This window comes from Hypanus sabinus, chromosome 2, assembly GCF_030144855.1.
Source record: "Hypanus sabinus isolate sHypSab1 chromosome 2, sHypSab1.hap1, whole genome shotgun sequence".
NCBI classification, from domain to species: Eukaryota; Metazoa; Chordata; class Chondrichthyes; order Myliobatiformes; family Dasyatidae; genus Hypanus; species Hypanus sabinus.
The window spans coordinates 194492563-194509342 of NC_082707.1; positions in this window are offsets into that span (position 1 = coordinate 194492563).

Below are 16780 nucleotides of genomic sequence, written 5' to 3' on the forward strand. Positions count from 1 at the left end.
TAAAGCAGTCACACACATAACTCACAATAACTTAGGAAAGTAAGGATAAAATCTACAGATGAATTGCACACAAATAACAAAGTAAAGTGCATAAATCAAGTATTATAGGTTCAGGACAGATTAACTGGTGACACTTTCAAAGCAGCGCGGCAGGGAATCCAGAAGCCTAATGGCCTGAGGGAAGCAACTGTTTCCCATCCTGACTGCTCCTGTTGTTATGCATTGGAGTCTCCTGCCTGATGGTAGAAAATCAAAGAAGATGCTGGACGGATGGGTAGGATCCCCACTAATATTAAGGGTCCTGTGTACACAGCACCCATGATGGATGGTAGGAAGACGCTTATGTTCCTCTCAGCCATTCTCACAGTGCATACACTGATGTGTCTGTAGAACTTTAAACATAATAAGATATCCCAGGTAAATAAGACATTAGAATTCAATACCAGGTCACCTAATACTATCAAGTGGCAAATATCTTGAACAAAGAGGTTGCTTTTAAGGACTATTGTATAGTTAGGTAGGGCTGTAGGGAGATGAAGTAGTTTATGGTGGGAAATCCCATTTAAGGCTTCTGATTATTGATTAGAAACGGTAAAAAATCGTTTATGCAGAAGTACACGTAATATATTGCACTTTTCAATATTTCTCCCATATTTCAAAATAAATTATATTTTATGTCTTTAACAATTCTGCCAACAATAACAAATTAGTTAGTTAGTCTTCTCCTCCCCATTCTCTGCATACACTGCATGCTGCCTGTGGTTGTGGTTAGTTTTAGTGTTTGTGTTGGAGATAACTGACAGGAATCCCTGGTCAAAGAGGAAATTGTAGTGACCATGAATCTGTAAGCAAATGGAAATCTGTCCTATTAATTTTAACATGTGTGAAGGAATCTGGTTCTTATTGTTTGCATGATTGCATTTTATTTGTTTGTTCAATTGCTTGACAGAAAAATCAAAATTTAAATTAAAGTACTGTACATGTTAAATAATCTTGTAGACAAAAACTGCATTTCTCTCTGCAGCCTCTTTAACTTGCTGTTTACTTATCTAAAGCTCTAGATAAGTTCCCAAGGCATTCAATGAAAAAGTGAACTCTTATTCTCACCCTAGTTTATCATTTTGTATCTCCTACAAGTTTGTTTTCAATCCATGTTAGAAACTATGTTAAAAAGTATGCTGGAATTTGGCATTGAACCTACGGCCGCTGGTTATAGACACCTGACCTGAACCAATGGGAATAGACTATATTCACAAAGTTTAGATCAGATGAGGGTGTATATCTGATGGAATATTTAAGTTCAGGTCAGGTCAGGCTGTGCTCTGCCAATCTAGCTTCATATATTTACCCACGTCAGGTTGATATATATTGTATTACCCTAAGGGTCTTCTGTCTTCTTACGGGCAGCATAGAAGACCTTTCTCTCCCTGCTTTTCTATAATTGCTCCGTATTGGGTCAGACTAAATTGGGTATGGAATACATTGCAAGGTTTTAGGCTCAGGCCTAAATTGAATTGGGTTTCGGATGGGTTTAACTTTGCTGACCAAAAACTTTGTCATTTGATTCAAGCATAAAACATCCATATAATTTTTCCCATTTTATTTACTAATTTCAAAATTTATCAGTAATTAATTGCAAGAAACATCCTTTTCGTATGATCAACTTATTCATATAACTCACCACTACTGGAGATTACATTTGGATATACTGCCTCATGACTCAGGTGGAGAAATTGATTGTAAGGCTCAATAATGGAGGTTAAGTTAAGGTTAGGTTTTGGCAGAGGTGGCAGGGCTGGGATAAAGGTTGATCAGGAACCAGTTCAGGTTAGGAGACAGAACAGGGCAGATGTGGTAGAGTGCGAAAAAGATGGTGTTCTGTAAGGAATTTCTACATGTCATCCCCATTGAATGCATAGTTCTCTCCCACAGACCAAAGATTCACCGGGTAGGTTAATTGGTCACCGTAAGTTGTCCTGTGAGTAAGTTAGGGCTAATCAGGTTTGTCAGGGTTGGTGGGGCAAGTGCAGCTCAAAGGGCTGGGCTGTATTGCCAAATAACTTAAAAATATATAAAAGTACAGTTATGGGTATATAGAGTTGAGGAAAAGAGACAGGTGGAAGGAAAGTAGAATGATAGGTTTGAATCTCAGCATTAGATATAACATGACACTGAGTCATGAAATACAGGCCCAACTATTTCAAAACTGGTTCTTCAAACCCAACTTGTCCATGCCAGTCAAGAAGGACCTCATTTCAATTTTTGATCCATAACATTTCAAATGCCCTTCTAAATACCTCTCAAGTGTTTCCATCTGTTTCCATCAGGCTGTCTCTTCCCGGTGTCTACTGGGTGGAAAACACCTTCCTCAAGTTCCCCTTTAAATTCTCTTGTCTTAAACCTGTGCCCTTTGGCTGTAGATTCCTGTTCCAAAGGGAAAACTTTTACAGAGCTCCTCATAATTTGGAGATTCTCAAACTCTAATTCAGTCTGAATAGGTTCCTAGGAACGTTGATGAAATCAGCTGAAAGGGCAAGAAGTTAATCACACAGGTCAAAATGATGGCTTTGCATAAATTATGACTCATCCATAACGATAGTAAGCAGACAGTTTGATCGGCTGGAGGTCTGAGAGAATGGGTGTAAATGAAAGTCTGGTTGTTGTCAATATAAATACAAGGGTGAAGTTGTTCAGAAACAGCAATAGTAAAAGCAAAATAGTAAAATAGTAAAATAGTAAAATTCAGTTCGGATGTGACACTGTGTTTTTAACCATCAATATTCCACATCAGAGAACGTACCAATGAAGAAGTAAACCCAACTCTGCTGGGTTTCATTTAAAACAGATTAAAAAAGGAAGTGCTGATTAGAGGCAAAATGACTTAATTCAGGTGGAGCCGAGGTTTGGCAAGAGGGGGAGGTCACTGGAGAGCTGTTTTTTAAAATTGGTTGGCTGTTTCCCTAGGAGAGACAGATTTACTGAGTAAGCTCAGCAGTCCTGCTGAAGGGTCTCGGCCCAAAACGTCACTGTACTCTTTTCCATAGATGCTGCCTGGCCTGCTGAGTTCCTCCAGCACTTTGAGTGTGTTGTTTGAATTTCCAGCACCTGAAGATTTTCTCCTGTTACACAGTAGATCAGGTTGGTTGGTTTTGTTAATGGTTCTCCGACTAAGAAGGGCTTTAAATATTAGAGAGATATAAACCCTTACTAAAAATTAGTAACAATTCCTTTGAAGTAGGGAACTTGAGCATGCCAGAGATAAGCAGGCAGTTCGAAAAATCATGGTTGTAAACAGACTTCAGAGAAATACAAATCTGATCCAACTGTGCAGTTCCAATGTCTCAAACCACTTCCCCTCCACTTCAATTATGCAGCCTTCTTGATCCAACCACAACATTTTAATATGAATTCTTGACACAAGTATATATTTAAAAAAAGATAATCTCTGATTATTTGTTTTGTAATTCTGTTGCTCATGAGGCAAATTGGTGCCAACTTCCACCTAAGTCCACGACATCTGTCTGGTGTAAAACATTCTGGCTCAGTATTAACAGTTTTTGTTAAGATAGGATCTCTGAATGAACCAGTAAATCAGGCAGTGAGACAAAGAGTCACAATTTGTCCATTTTATATACGCAGTCTATTTGAATCCTGATCCCAATGCAATTTTCATGTCAAATTGGCCTATATTTAAACAACTTTACGTTATTCTTAGAATTCAGCTGAAACCTTTGAAAGCTTCTCAGTATAAAAATCATTGTAAACTGTCCACAGTTTGTACTTGAGTTGAAAATGATCTCCAAACTGTACAAGGACAACAATCAGTGATTGGTAAATGTTCACTGGCCTTATTTACACCTGACTCTCAAAATTCAGCTCATTTCTATTCATCCACACAGCTGTCATCAAACGGAAGGTTGTTTTATTGAACTGTTAGTTGTGAGTAAATAATTATAAATTCTGAATGATTTATTTTGTACTTTAAATAATACAGGATTTCAATATTTAACCTCTATATTTATTTGTTTATTTATTTAGAAATACAGTGCTGAACAGGTCCTTTCAGTCCAGTGAGCTGCATTGCCCAGCAACGTGGTGAATCTGTGGAATTTGTTGCCATGGGCGGCAGTGGAGGCCAAGTCATTGGGTGTATTTAAGGCAGAGATTGATAGGTATCTGAGTAGCCAGGGCATCAAAGGTTATGGTGAGAAGGCAGGGGAATGGGACTAAATGGGAGAATGGATCAGCTCATGATAAAATGGCAGAGCAGACTCAATGGGCCGAACGGCTGACTTCTGCTCCTTTGTCTTATGGTCTATATAACCCTAGGCTAATCACAGGACAATTTATATTAACCAATTAACCTACTAACTGGTAACATCTTAGGACTGTGAGAGGAAACCAAAGCACCTGGAGGAACCCCACATGGTCACAGGGGGAACATACAATCTCTTACAGACAATGCCAGATCTGAACTTTGAACTCCAATGCCCTGAGCTATAGTAGTGTTGCACTAACCCCACTGATTGGGTTCATCTGATTACTGATGATTTGGTTCTATTTATATTAAAATAACAGATAATAATGAGTTGAGATATCTCATAAGTTTGAGATCATGCTGCACAAAATTCTTCTCTGTCAGAACTCGGAATCTGCAGTTATTTTGCCTGATATCTAGAAATGCAGAGCTCTATGCTATTGTTGTTTGCAATTACTTTAATTTCTCTTTTCCCTGTCTCCTGAGACATATGCTAATGCCAACCAAATGGGCAGACAGGTGATCTGCTCTCAACTACCAGCCAGTGACTTTCTGCTCCAGGGCTATGAAAACTGTTTATATCGGTGATGAACTTTTGCAGATTTTCTTTACATATTCCAGGAAGACACATGGCCTGTCTTTGGAACCATTATTATCGAAATTGTAAATCCAGTGCATTGCAGCAAGATTATCCATTGCTGGTCACCCTCCCCAGGATTCCATGTTAGAATGTTTTCTGATGTGGAAGGATTTGATTCTGAACTCATAAAATAACTCAGTCCTTTGCAAGCATTTCCACAATAATATTTTATGGGGCAGTTTCAAAGACATGGCACATTCTGCAGTAATTTGCTAGGATGTGGTGAATACTCTTCACCAATAAGATGGAAGATGTGGTTTACATTCCCCTGATATTAAAAGGGGTTTTTCATTTTCCATTACATTGTAGAAGGAAGTATCAGTCAAAACTTTCCAACTAGTGTTCCTTGTGGAAGCTCATGATTTATTACTTGGTGATACTCATCAAAGTTTCCAGGATTTATATTAACTGATCTTTCCACCCTCTTCTCACTCTGTGTTAGAACTCACCTTTTGTGTAGTTGCCGTCAGATGGTCAGGTGTTTCTGACAAATGAGGACATGGACAGACTCAGCAGCCAGGTACATGGCAGAAGTACAGAAGATTTATAGCCATGAGGAATAGAAATTATGACAGATTATGTGTGCATTTTTAAGGAAAAATCTCATAGTGGAAGAAAAGAGCATAAAGTGCAAAGAATAAGTATGTTTTGTCAGGCATTTATACTTGTTTCTAATGTTTCTCCATTTTGGTGCAATAACTTAATTCTGAAATAAAATTGTTTTCCAAATCTTTTTTTCCAGGCTAGGTTCCAGGTTCTGTGGTTTTTTCAATTCTGCCAATGGGATTTGAAATTCTGAACTCCAAAAATGCAACTCTGCTGATTTTCATCAAAAATTGATAAACATATTAATTTTGCTAAATGTACTGTTCATGTAATCAGATATAACTTTTGTAAAAATCATGGAGTAATGATGAATGACTTGAACAAACTGAACACCTGTAAATAATCAATTCATTGGTTTCAGTGACTCTCCTTTTGACACTGCAATGATAACTAAGGTTGACTGTTGCTGAATCATAATCTTTGCCTTGCAATTTTTTACATCAGGTAAATTAAATATCGTCTTAGCTCAACCTGTAGTGCTTTTGCTTCCACATGAGAAAACTGTACTTACAGGAATTTAACACTAAATCCAGGCTGACCTTCTGCACAGATCTAAAAGGAGTGTTTTATTGTCAAAGGTGATAGAATGAAGCTTGCTGGGTGCAGCAGATGCTCTTGGTGTGAACCACTGCCTTTAAGCCATTGCAGCTTAAGTAAGTAGAACCTCACAAGGGGCCAGACTTGCTGAGATTCCCTAACAACATATTATGTAACTACCTCATGAGTCCTGTTCCATAAATTTCAGTGGAGATTCTAGACATAATGTTTAGGAGACAAGGGTTAAGGTAAGTGTTTTTTTTTATATTTATCTATAGAAGTAATTGAAAGAACTAATAGAATGTCAGTAAACTTTGATTAACTCTTTCTTTTATCTTTATGCTGATTAATCCACTGTTGGACTCATCCAAGAGCAATGGCAAAATTCAAATGGCCTTAACTGAGGTGAAGTTTCTAAATGCATTTCATTCTAATCCTCAGCTTGTTATCAGTTGTGGCTGCTAAAATACCACAGGCTCATTTATTTAAATAGGACTTTTAACATTAATTAAAGAGATAGTAGATTTGTTCTTTGATTTACAGAGCCATCAAATCATTTGGCACAGAAACTGGCCCTTCAGCCGATCTAGTCTGTGCCAAATTGTTATTCTGCCTAGTCCCATTGATCTGCACATTGATTATAGCTTTACATACCCCTCCCAATCAGAAACTTACCCAAACTTCTCTTATGTTGAAATTGAGCCCTCACCCACCACTTTCTCTGGCAATTTGTTCCATACACTCATCACCCTCTGGCTGTAGACATTCCCCCTCAGGTTCCCCCTTTCACTCTTAATCTATGAACTCTAATTTTAGTTTCACCCAACCTCAGTGGGAAAATGCCTTCTTGTGTTAACCCTATATATACCCCTTGTAAGAATCTTTACACCTTGTTTTCTTTTGGGATTTTTTTATTTAATGTAATGTAATTTTTAAGCAAACCTGTTATTTTTATATGTTATTTTCTTTTATTTCAATTTATCTGAACTGATAAATGGATCTGCTAATAAGAGGCATTTCATTTGGATTAAAAGGCCTTTGGCAATGGAGAGTTTCCTGAAGGCTGATAGGTGGCTTAGGGGGCAGAGCGTCTTCATCCGAAGGTCTGTAGCCGTAAGAGGTTAGTGCAGACATGGGAAAAGCATAAATGAATATGGGCACCAGCACAGTTTAAGTTTGGTTCCACCCATTAGTATATGCTGTATTCCAGTTCACTTCTTACTTCCTGGAATTATTTTGAAATATTCTTTCTATCTTTTGTATAAAATAAACTTTTGTACAGTGTGCAAAAGTTTAGGATAACTGGTGAAATTAGAAAGAAAAGTTGAATGATATTTTTCCAAGTCTTTCATTTTAATTTGGCTAGTAGCAAAATTAAAATACAAATGTAGTTTATTCAGAAAAATTACCAAAAAATGTAAAAGCTGATTTTTTAAAAATCTAACCAGTAACTGCATCACAGGTGAAGAACTAATAAACAAATTCTGCAAGCAAGCTTCAACTTATATTAAGTCTCAGTCCTGCAGTTCTTCTCTCAGTGAGGCTCGTTCAAAGAAGTAATTGTTTCAGATGGTTAAAGTAATTGAATTTCATTCAGCATTTCCTGTCTGAACAAGTTTTGCATTCCCTCTTCCATCCTTCATTCTTCCATGACCAGGACACAAAAGAGTATTCAACCTCAAATAGAATGAAATTCATAAGCATCCATGTTCAGTAGTTGAAATGTAGACTGAGCATTTGCAAACATCAAATATTACAGCAACTCTAATTTCACATCAACAGGATAAAAGTTATAATGGATGATGCTATCATTGTGCATCCATGACTCAAATGGAGACATTAATCAATGTAATATTAAGTAAACTAATCCATGTATTAAGAAATGGGCAAACAAAACGGAGGCAGATTAGTGTTTCAAATTCATCATCACAAATTTTAGCGATGTTTTCTTTTCCTTTTCATGCATTGACCTTACCTTGTTGAAACTACTATACTGAAAAATAAAATTGTGCTAAAGGCCTTGATCAAGATTTTTGGTCAACCTTCCTTCTTCTTGTACCAGTTATTTATTTTCTGGCATTCTGGTGCAGTGAAAATTTTTGAGATGTTTTCTAAGGGTGTGGGAGAAGGATAACTTTGGTTTTGATCCAAATTCTGATTGGAATGAGACATGTAATTCTTTCTAATCTCCTTCATAACACTGTAGTTCCCTTGAGCAGCCAAAATTGAGGGAACGCTGGTGGCCCAATTAGTCTTATCCCGCTGCCTTTCACAAATTAATTTCTTCTGTTTCTGCATGGCTTTCAATACATGGATATTTTCAGCAGGCCAGTTGTGACTCTGAGGGTGAGGTCAAGTCAAGTTTATTGTCGTTTAACTACATACATGTATATAATGTATATAACCATATAATGTGCAATGAAATTAAACAATGTTTCTCCATACCAGGGTAAAATCACAGTAGTACACATAACACCCTTATGTTATAACTTATGAAGGTAAGGATAAATTTTACAGATGAACAACAAACTGAAGTGTATTAATGTTAAATATTGTAAGGTATGGAACAGATTAACCAGTGACCCTTTGAATACAATGACGAAGGGAATTCAGAAACCTAATGGCTTAAGGGAACAAATGGTTTCCCATCTTGATTGTTCTTGTCTTCATGCATTGGAGTCCCCTGCCTCACGGTAGAACATCAAAGAGAATGCTGGAGGGATGGATGGGATCCTTAATAATACTAAGGGCCCTGCATACACAGTGCTCCTGATAAATGTCCCTGATGGATGGTGGGGAGACCCCTATGATCCTCTTAGCTGTTCTCACAGTCCTTTGTAGGGACTTCTGGTCTAATGCTCGACTATTCCCTTACCAGACAGAGATGCAACTTGTCAGGATGCTCTCAATGGTGCTCCTGTAAAACGCAGTTAAGATGGGTTGGGGCCTTGGTTGCCTCAATCTTCTGAGGAAGTGGAGGCACTGCTGTGCTTCTTGCTCAGGGAAGTGATATTAAGAGACTAGGTGAGGTCATTTATGATGTGAATTCCCTGGAACTTGGTGCACTTAACTCTCTCTATGGAGGAGCCATGTTTTCGCAGTGGGGAATGATTCGTGGGCACATTCCTGAAGTCCATAACAATTTCCTTTGTCTTCTCCTCATTCAGACTCGGGCTGTTCTTCTCTCTGCAATCTACCTGCCGCTCTACTTCCTCTCTGTACTCTGTCTCATCATCATTCTTGATGAGGCCAACCACTGTTGTGTCATCCACAAACTTGATAACACAGTTTTGAGCTGAATCCTGTGACACAGTCATGCGCCAGTAGCGTGAACAGTAGCGGGCTGAGCACACAGTCTTGGGGAGCGCCAGTGCTCAGTGTAATAGGACGAGAGACATTGCTGCCAACATGGACTGATTGTGGCCTGTGGCCTATGTTCCCTGAGAGAAGATGGAGTATGCCCAGGATGAAATAAACAAAAAACAGTAGTTTGGAGAATCCTCAGTTACGTATCTGAGAAAAAAAAGTATCGAAGCGCTTTTGTTAACTCAACAGGTCAGAATCAGTTTTACACAGTAACCAACATCACTTCCTGCTGCCTTCAATTTAAAGTAAAACTAAGTTTCCCAAAAGGCTGATTTTGTTAAAGCTACATCCAGTCCCTCAGGTAAAGTTGAATGATATTCTTTTAACTCGACTGATTCCTGATCTGTAGGCGATTGATCAACCTAAGATTAAATTACTTTCGGACAGTTTTTGGCATTGTCAGCCATCATTTACGGAGATGCACCAGTTTGGGTACAAGTGCACCTTTTTTCAGCTGTCACTTCCACTCAGATTTACGGTGATATTTGGGAATGGATGTAGTTCTGATTTACGCCCCATATTCAGTTTGCCTCATTCCATTTTGACCAGTAGACTGGTAGAACCCTTTAATTTGCATGTCATCAAGCCTATATGCAGAGGCTGAGCAGTAACTCTGTCAGCTTTTGGAATCTCATGGGTCAGTTTATTATTTGTTTCTAGGTTGGCTGATGGGTATCTGGACAGCTTCCAGCCGAGAAACATAGACATCGAGTCTTTTTTTGGAAATTTTTACTGTTCAATGGCTAACTTTGCTAAACACTGGAATTTTCCAAGCTTCAGCATTGAATCTTCTTTAGAAGGTTTAAAACTTTAAACAACATGAAGAAAGAACACATCAATACTTCTTGTTTGCTGTAAGCTTTTGGAAATGAAAAGCATAGAAGATGCATTAATTTAGAGAAAGAATGTACTTTATGGAAGAATTGCTTGAAGAAATGTCTTTAACATTGAAGTTTAAAGCATCTATGATGTGATTTGATAAATTTGCCAGGAGAAAAGCCAAATCTACCAGATATCTGTATAAGAAAAATAAAGAAAATTGTAGTAGTGTATTTTTAGATCTGTAAAATGGGACAGTCCTTTGAACAAAATATACCAAAAGACCATGGAATGATCCATTACTTTGTTCACTTCGTCAAAGCTGGAAAGCAAATAATTTCTGCCTAGTTGCCAAATGAAACAATTCAATCTCAATCTCACATGGTGTTACTCACAGTGATTGGCGGGATATGCAGTTTCATAACAATAGGAGTGTTATGCCCAGTAATGCTGCTTATTATTATCAGAGGCACTGATTTAAATTGAACGAATAAGTCAAATTCCATTTTTGTTACATGGTGTTCTGGGATTTTTACCAGTGCTTATGTGCTGGCTAAAGTGTGATGTCTGAAGTCTAAAGTCTGGCATGTGACGAGAAGCAAGTGTGATCCCTAAAAAAAGCATGTGCTACATAGACAAATAGTCCAGGTGTGGGCTCTCCATGAACCTGTACAGTTTCACCAAGAAACAATAAAGGTGTTGCATCTAACAGGAATAGGTAGATTACAGATATTCAAAGGATTCAAAGTACTTTTATTATCAAACTATGTATGTGGCATCCAGCTCTGAGATTTGTCTTCCCCACATACAGCCATAAAACAAAGAATCATGGAACCCATTCAAAGAAAAACATCAACTCCCCCACAAGCAAAAAAAAAATCATGCAAACAGCAACAAAACAAAATCAAGCAAAAATGCAGAATACAAAACACAAAAACAAAAGGTAAATTTCAGTTCAGCTCAGTGTTTGTTGTCTTCAGGCTGCCCGGATTCAAAATCACCCAAAGATAGCAACAAAAAAAAAGTGACCAGAAAAACTAGAAACACATCATACATGAATTTGAGTCCAATCCATAAACTCTGTCAATTAAACCTTGCTCCAGCACTATCTTCCAACAGCATCAAGGGAGAGAGAGAGAGAGAGATCACTGAGTTCAATCAAACACAAGGATCTTCCTTCAAAATGTAAAGAACAACATGAGAGTGTAGAGGTGTCTTCAGAAGAGTAAAGAGGAAACTAATGGCTTTTCCACCATTTCTTCTCATACAGTCTCTTAGAGTTATGTGCACTCCAGTTTTATGGTCACATCAGCCCTATGGAACTGTTCAGCCAAGATATGTTTAATGGGGTGTATGGGTGGGATTAGCTTTAAATGTCACATACACATGTGTGTGTGTTGCAAGTATTGTCATGCTTCCAGCACCGAGTAGCATGCCCATAACTCACTAACACTAGCTAGCATGTCTTTGAAAAGTGGGAAGACATTAGAGTACCAGGAGGAAACCCACACGGTCATGGGGAGATTGTTGAAACTCTTTACAGACAGCCATGAATCAAACCCCAGTCTTACGCTGGTGTGCTGTAAAGCATTTCGTTAACTGTGTTGCCCTTTTGCCATTTTTAGTGGGTCTCCTCATACTTCCAACAAATTAAATTTATGTTCTCAATGCCATTTTGAAGGGCCATGCATGGGCTTGAGATTCTCATGAATTGCTTGGGTTTTTACACTTTATCAATGAAGCTTGGTGAATATCCCCAAATCATTTCCTTTGTCCATCATGAAGAGATCAGTGTAAAGTTTCTATTAAATGTAAAGGTATCAGGCATGTGGATGAGATGACCAGGCCATTGAGGCAACTAATGCCCATAAAACTGGGGATCTTAACCTTTGAAAGAATGTTGATATCATCGCCCTTACCCTACTAGTAGAGTTTGAGAATTTTTCAGCGATTTGCGATGCTTGCTGTTGGTAGTCCAAGTCTCAGAAGCATTTAAGAAAGGCAGGTTTGCCCTGCTGCCTGGTAAACCACTAGTGTTGTGCTATGTTTGAGATCATTATTGTCAAACACGCTTTTCCTCAAAGAACAAAGTTGTTCTTTCTAGAATCATACATCATGGAAACAGGCTATTTAGCCATTGTGACTGTGAGCATTTACGCTCACCCCACACAAATCCTATGTAATTCTACCCACATCTATTTCATCTCCTCCGGATTCCATCACTCTCACACTAGGGACAATTGACAAAGACCAATTAACCTACCAACCTGCACATTTTGAAAAAGTTGGAGCTAATTGGAGTACCCTGAGGAAGTCTGCATGTTCAGAGGGAGAATGAGCAAGCTTTACAGAGACAGCTGAAGAAGTCAGGAGTGAACTTGGATCTGTGGTGCAGCACCCCATTTTGAAGCACCTGTGGAAAGTGCTGGTAAATTTTATCACAGATGGCTGCCTTCATTGACATGTGCAAAGTGGTCGATATTTTCCAAGTGCTTACCATGGACCATTACTGTTTGGAATGAGATGTGCTGTTGTATATTAGGAGCAGATTATTAGTGCATCTTTGTTTTATGGATGTTGTGTATAAGCATCACTCTCTCATATAATTCAGTGGATGAATTGACAGCGACGTAGAACATAGCACATTACAGCACAGTACTGGCCCTTCAGTCCACAATGTAGTGATGACTTATAACCTACTCTAAGATCAATCTAATCCTTCAGTCCCATATAACTCTTCATTTTTCTATTATCCATGTGCCTATCTAAGAGTCTTTTAAATGTCCCTAATGTATCTGCCTTTACCACCATCCCTGGCTCTGCCTTCCATGCACCCGCCAGTTTCTGTGTAAACTTACCTCTGACATCTCCCCCAAACTTTCCTCTAATCACCTTAAAATTATGCTCCCTCACATAAGCTGTTTCTTCCCTGGGGAAAATTAAGTCTCTGGTTTTCCCACAATTTATGCCTCTTATCATTTGTACACCTCTATCAAGCCACATCCTACTCTCTTTCCCTAAAATGAGAAAAACACATAGCTTGCTCAGCCTTTCCTCATAAGACATGCTTTCTAGGCCAGGTAGCATCCTGAGAAATCTCTCTGAAGCTTCTGTATCCTTCCTAAAAAGTTGACCAGAACTGAACCAGTATTTTGTGTGGTCCAAGCAGGGTTTTATAGTGCAGCAAGCTACTATCTTGCAGCCCTTGAGCTCAATCCTTTGTCTTGCACAGAGCACTGTCACAGGAAAGCAGCAACCATCAGGCTTTTGAACCAAAAGAGATAACAACTTCACTCAACTTCATTTGCTCCATCACTGAAATGTTCCCACAACCTACGGGCTCACTTCCTCACTTTCAAGGACTCTTCATCTCATGTTCTTGATTATTTATTGCTGATTTATTTATTAATTCTTTCTTTCTTTTTGCACATTGGTTGAACATCCAAGTTGGTGGGGTCTTTTATTGATTCTATTATGGTTATTATTTTATTATGGATTTATTGAGAATACTTGCAAGAAACTGAATCTCAGAGTTGTATCTGGTGACATATATGTACCTTGATAATACATTTACTTTGAACTTTGCACTTCTGTCACTTGGAAAATGCACAGTTGCAAGTGTCACTTACGTACTGCAGTTCAGTGATTAAAGTTGGTATGACATTGGATCTGGAATGGAGATAACATATCAAACAGCTTCCATTTGTCCTCATTCCAGCTGGTAGTTTGTTGAATGTGAGACAGGTTGAGGAGAATTTTGGGATGATGGCATAGTCTTCCTTGACAAAGGTCTGGACTGGGTTTAGTTTTGTTCAGGCCCTGATAGATAAAATTACGGTTTGCACTGATGGTCTGCACGGTGATATAATAGAGGCAGGCATCACAAATCAGCCAACTCCAGTTGGAATCCTTTCCCCAGAGTAGAAAAGCCAAACACAAGAGGATATGGTTTTACAGTTAGAGAGGGGAAGTTTAAAGGCAATGTAAGGGGCAAGTTTTTTTTTTACACAATAGCAGTAGATGCCTGGAATCGGTTTCCAGGGTAATAGTGGATGCAGTCAGTTTGGTGGAGTTTCAGTGGCTTTCAGAGAGACAGAGAGTATGAAGGGAAAGGAGGGATATGGAGGATATACAGGAGGAAGACGTTCAGCATGGATTGGCAACGAGATTGGCGCAACACCGTGGGCTGATTGGCCTATCTAGTGCTGTATTGTTCTTTTATGTTCTATGAATTGCAATGTGTTTGCATGTGCCAATGTAAAAGAGCGTATCCTGTACAGTTTAATTGCACAATAAAGATTTCTTAAAGCAAGGAAATTAAAGTGAATAATTCTACACCTTATTAAGTGCCAACAATGAATTGATTGTATAGAAAGTCTTTACTCCAGATTACGTGGAGCTAAAATGTTGTGGAGTGCTAATCATGAGCAATTGGTCACTTTGCAACATGAGCTTCAGAGTCACAGAGCTATATAGCCTAAAAACAGGCCTTTTGGCCCAACTCATCCATGCTGTCCACCAATTTACACTTATTTGCTTGTGTTTGACACATACCCCTCTAAACCTGGGTTTCACGGACGCCTTGGTTAATGGTAAGGTCCATGGCATAAAAAAGGTTGGGAACCACTTCTCTAAACCTCTCTTATCCATGTATTTATTGCAAATGGCTTTGTTGTTTGGTTTTTGGATAACATGAGCAGCAAGTACCAAATGGTCACTGATTGTGTAGCTTTTAAGTCAGTGCAGGAGGAGACTTAGATAGCTACCACTAGCTGATGGATGAGGCAGATACTTGATTGTGGGAGGAGGGAGGTGGAAGCTTATTGGAAGATCCAAAGGGCATCAGATTGACAATCTCAGCAAAACCAAAGATTATTAACTACAGGTTGAAAATGCTGGAGGTCCATGAGTCAGTCCTTATTGGGAAATCAGAGCTGAAGAGAGTCAGTAACTTTAAATTCATTGGCATTATTTTATCAGAGGATCATTCCTGGGACCAGCATATAAGTGTTATTTCAAAGAAGGTACAACAATGCCTCTATTTTCTTAGAAGTTTGCACAGATTTAGCATATAATCTAAAACTTCGACAAACTTCTACAGAAAGTATTCCTGACTAGTTGCATCATGACCTGGTATGGAAACGCCAATGCCCAAGAATGGAAAAGCCTACAATAAGGTGGTGGATACAGCCCAGTCCATCATGGGGAAAAACCCTCTCCACTGTTGAGCACATCTATAATGAGTTCTGCCACGAGAAGTCAGCTTCCATTATCAAGGACTCCCACCATCCCGGCTTTGTTATCTTCTCACTGCTGTCTTGGTAAGGAGGTATAGGAGCCTTAGGTCCCACACCACCATTTTCAGGAACAGTTACTACCCTTCAGCTATTAGGCTTCTGAACCGGTGTGGACATCTTCACACACCACAACACCAAAAACAATGTATGGACTTGCTTTCAATGACATTACAAGTCATGTTCTCAGTATTATTTATGTATTTATTATTATTATTGCATTTGAATAGTTTGTCTTCTTTTATACATTAGTTGCTTGTCAGTCATTGTGTATAGTTTTTCTATTGTTGGAAATAATTCAAAAGATATTTGGGTTGAGTTGTTCTCCAATCTTGGCAATTTACTTGCAAAAGTTTCAAAAATGTATCAGAGATTTCGTTGTTCTATTGTGAATGCCTGCAAGAAAATGAATCTCAGGGTAGTATATGAATGACTTTGAAAATACATAAACTTTGAACTTTTCAGCCTTGAAATAAACATTTAGCCATTAACTGAATGAATGTTCATTTAGCTTTTCTTCCTTGAGTTACTTGTGTGGTGATTGTGATCTGTTATTACATATTTATCCGTACATTGTGCAGATCTTTCCAGTTTTATTTCATTTCCAGATTGCATTGGTTTTCCTAGCTAAAGTTAACATTGCAACACCAGAGGGAGCCGGCAGTGTTTGTCACTATTATTTCAAATACATCAAAGATAAAGATCTTAAAGATGAGCTTTATTTGTCACATATGCATCCAAACATGCAGTGAAAGATTTTGTTGGCCTTCCAGAGCTAACACAGCTTGCCCACAACTTATTAACCCTAACTCATATGTCTTTACAATGTGAGAGGAAATTCCTTACAGACAGCCGTGGGAATTGAACCCCGATCTTACAGCTGGTGCTGTGATAGCATTATGCTACCCACTACGCTACAGCGCTGTATATTTCAGGGGTACACAGTGTTGGTTGGTTGGGTTGACATTTTTTAAAAATTAGGCATAGTTGGTTTGGGAGACATCACCGAAGTGTTGACCCAAAGCCCACTTTGAGCAAAACCATTCTGTGAAAGGAAGCAGAGAATGTGAAACTGTATAGGCATGTTTTTATTCAAGATACTTGGCTCAAGATCAAATGTTTCTCTCTTGACATTAATGTGTAAAATAATAATTTTGAACAATATATTCATTATATTCAATTTTTCTATGGAACATATGGAGAATAGGGGCAGTGTCTGCAGTAGGAAAGCAATTAATGCCTGCTGCTGAAAGTCAGAAT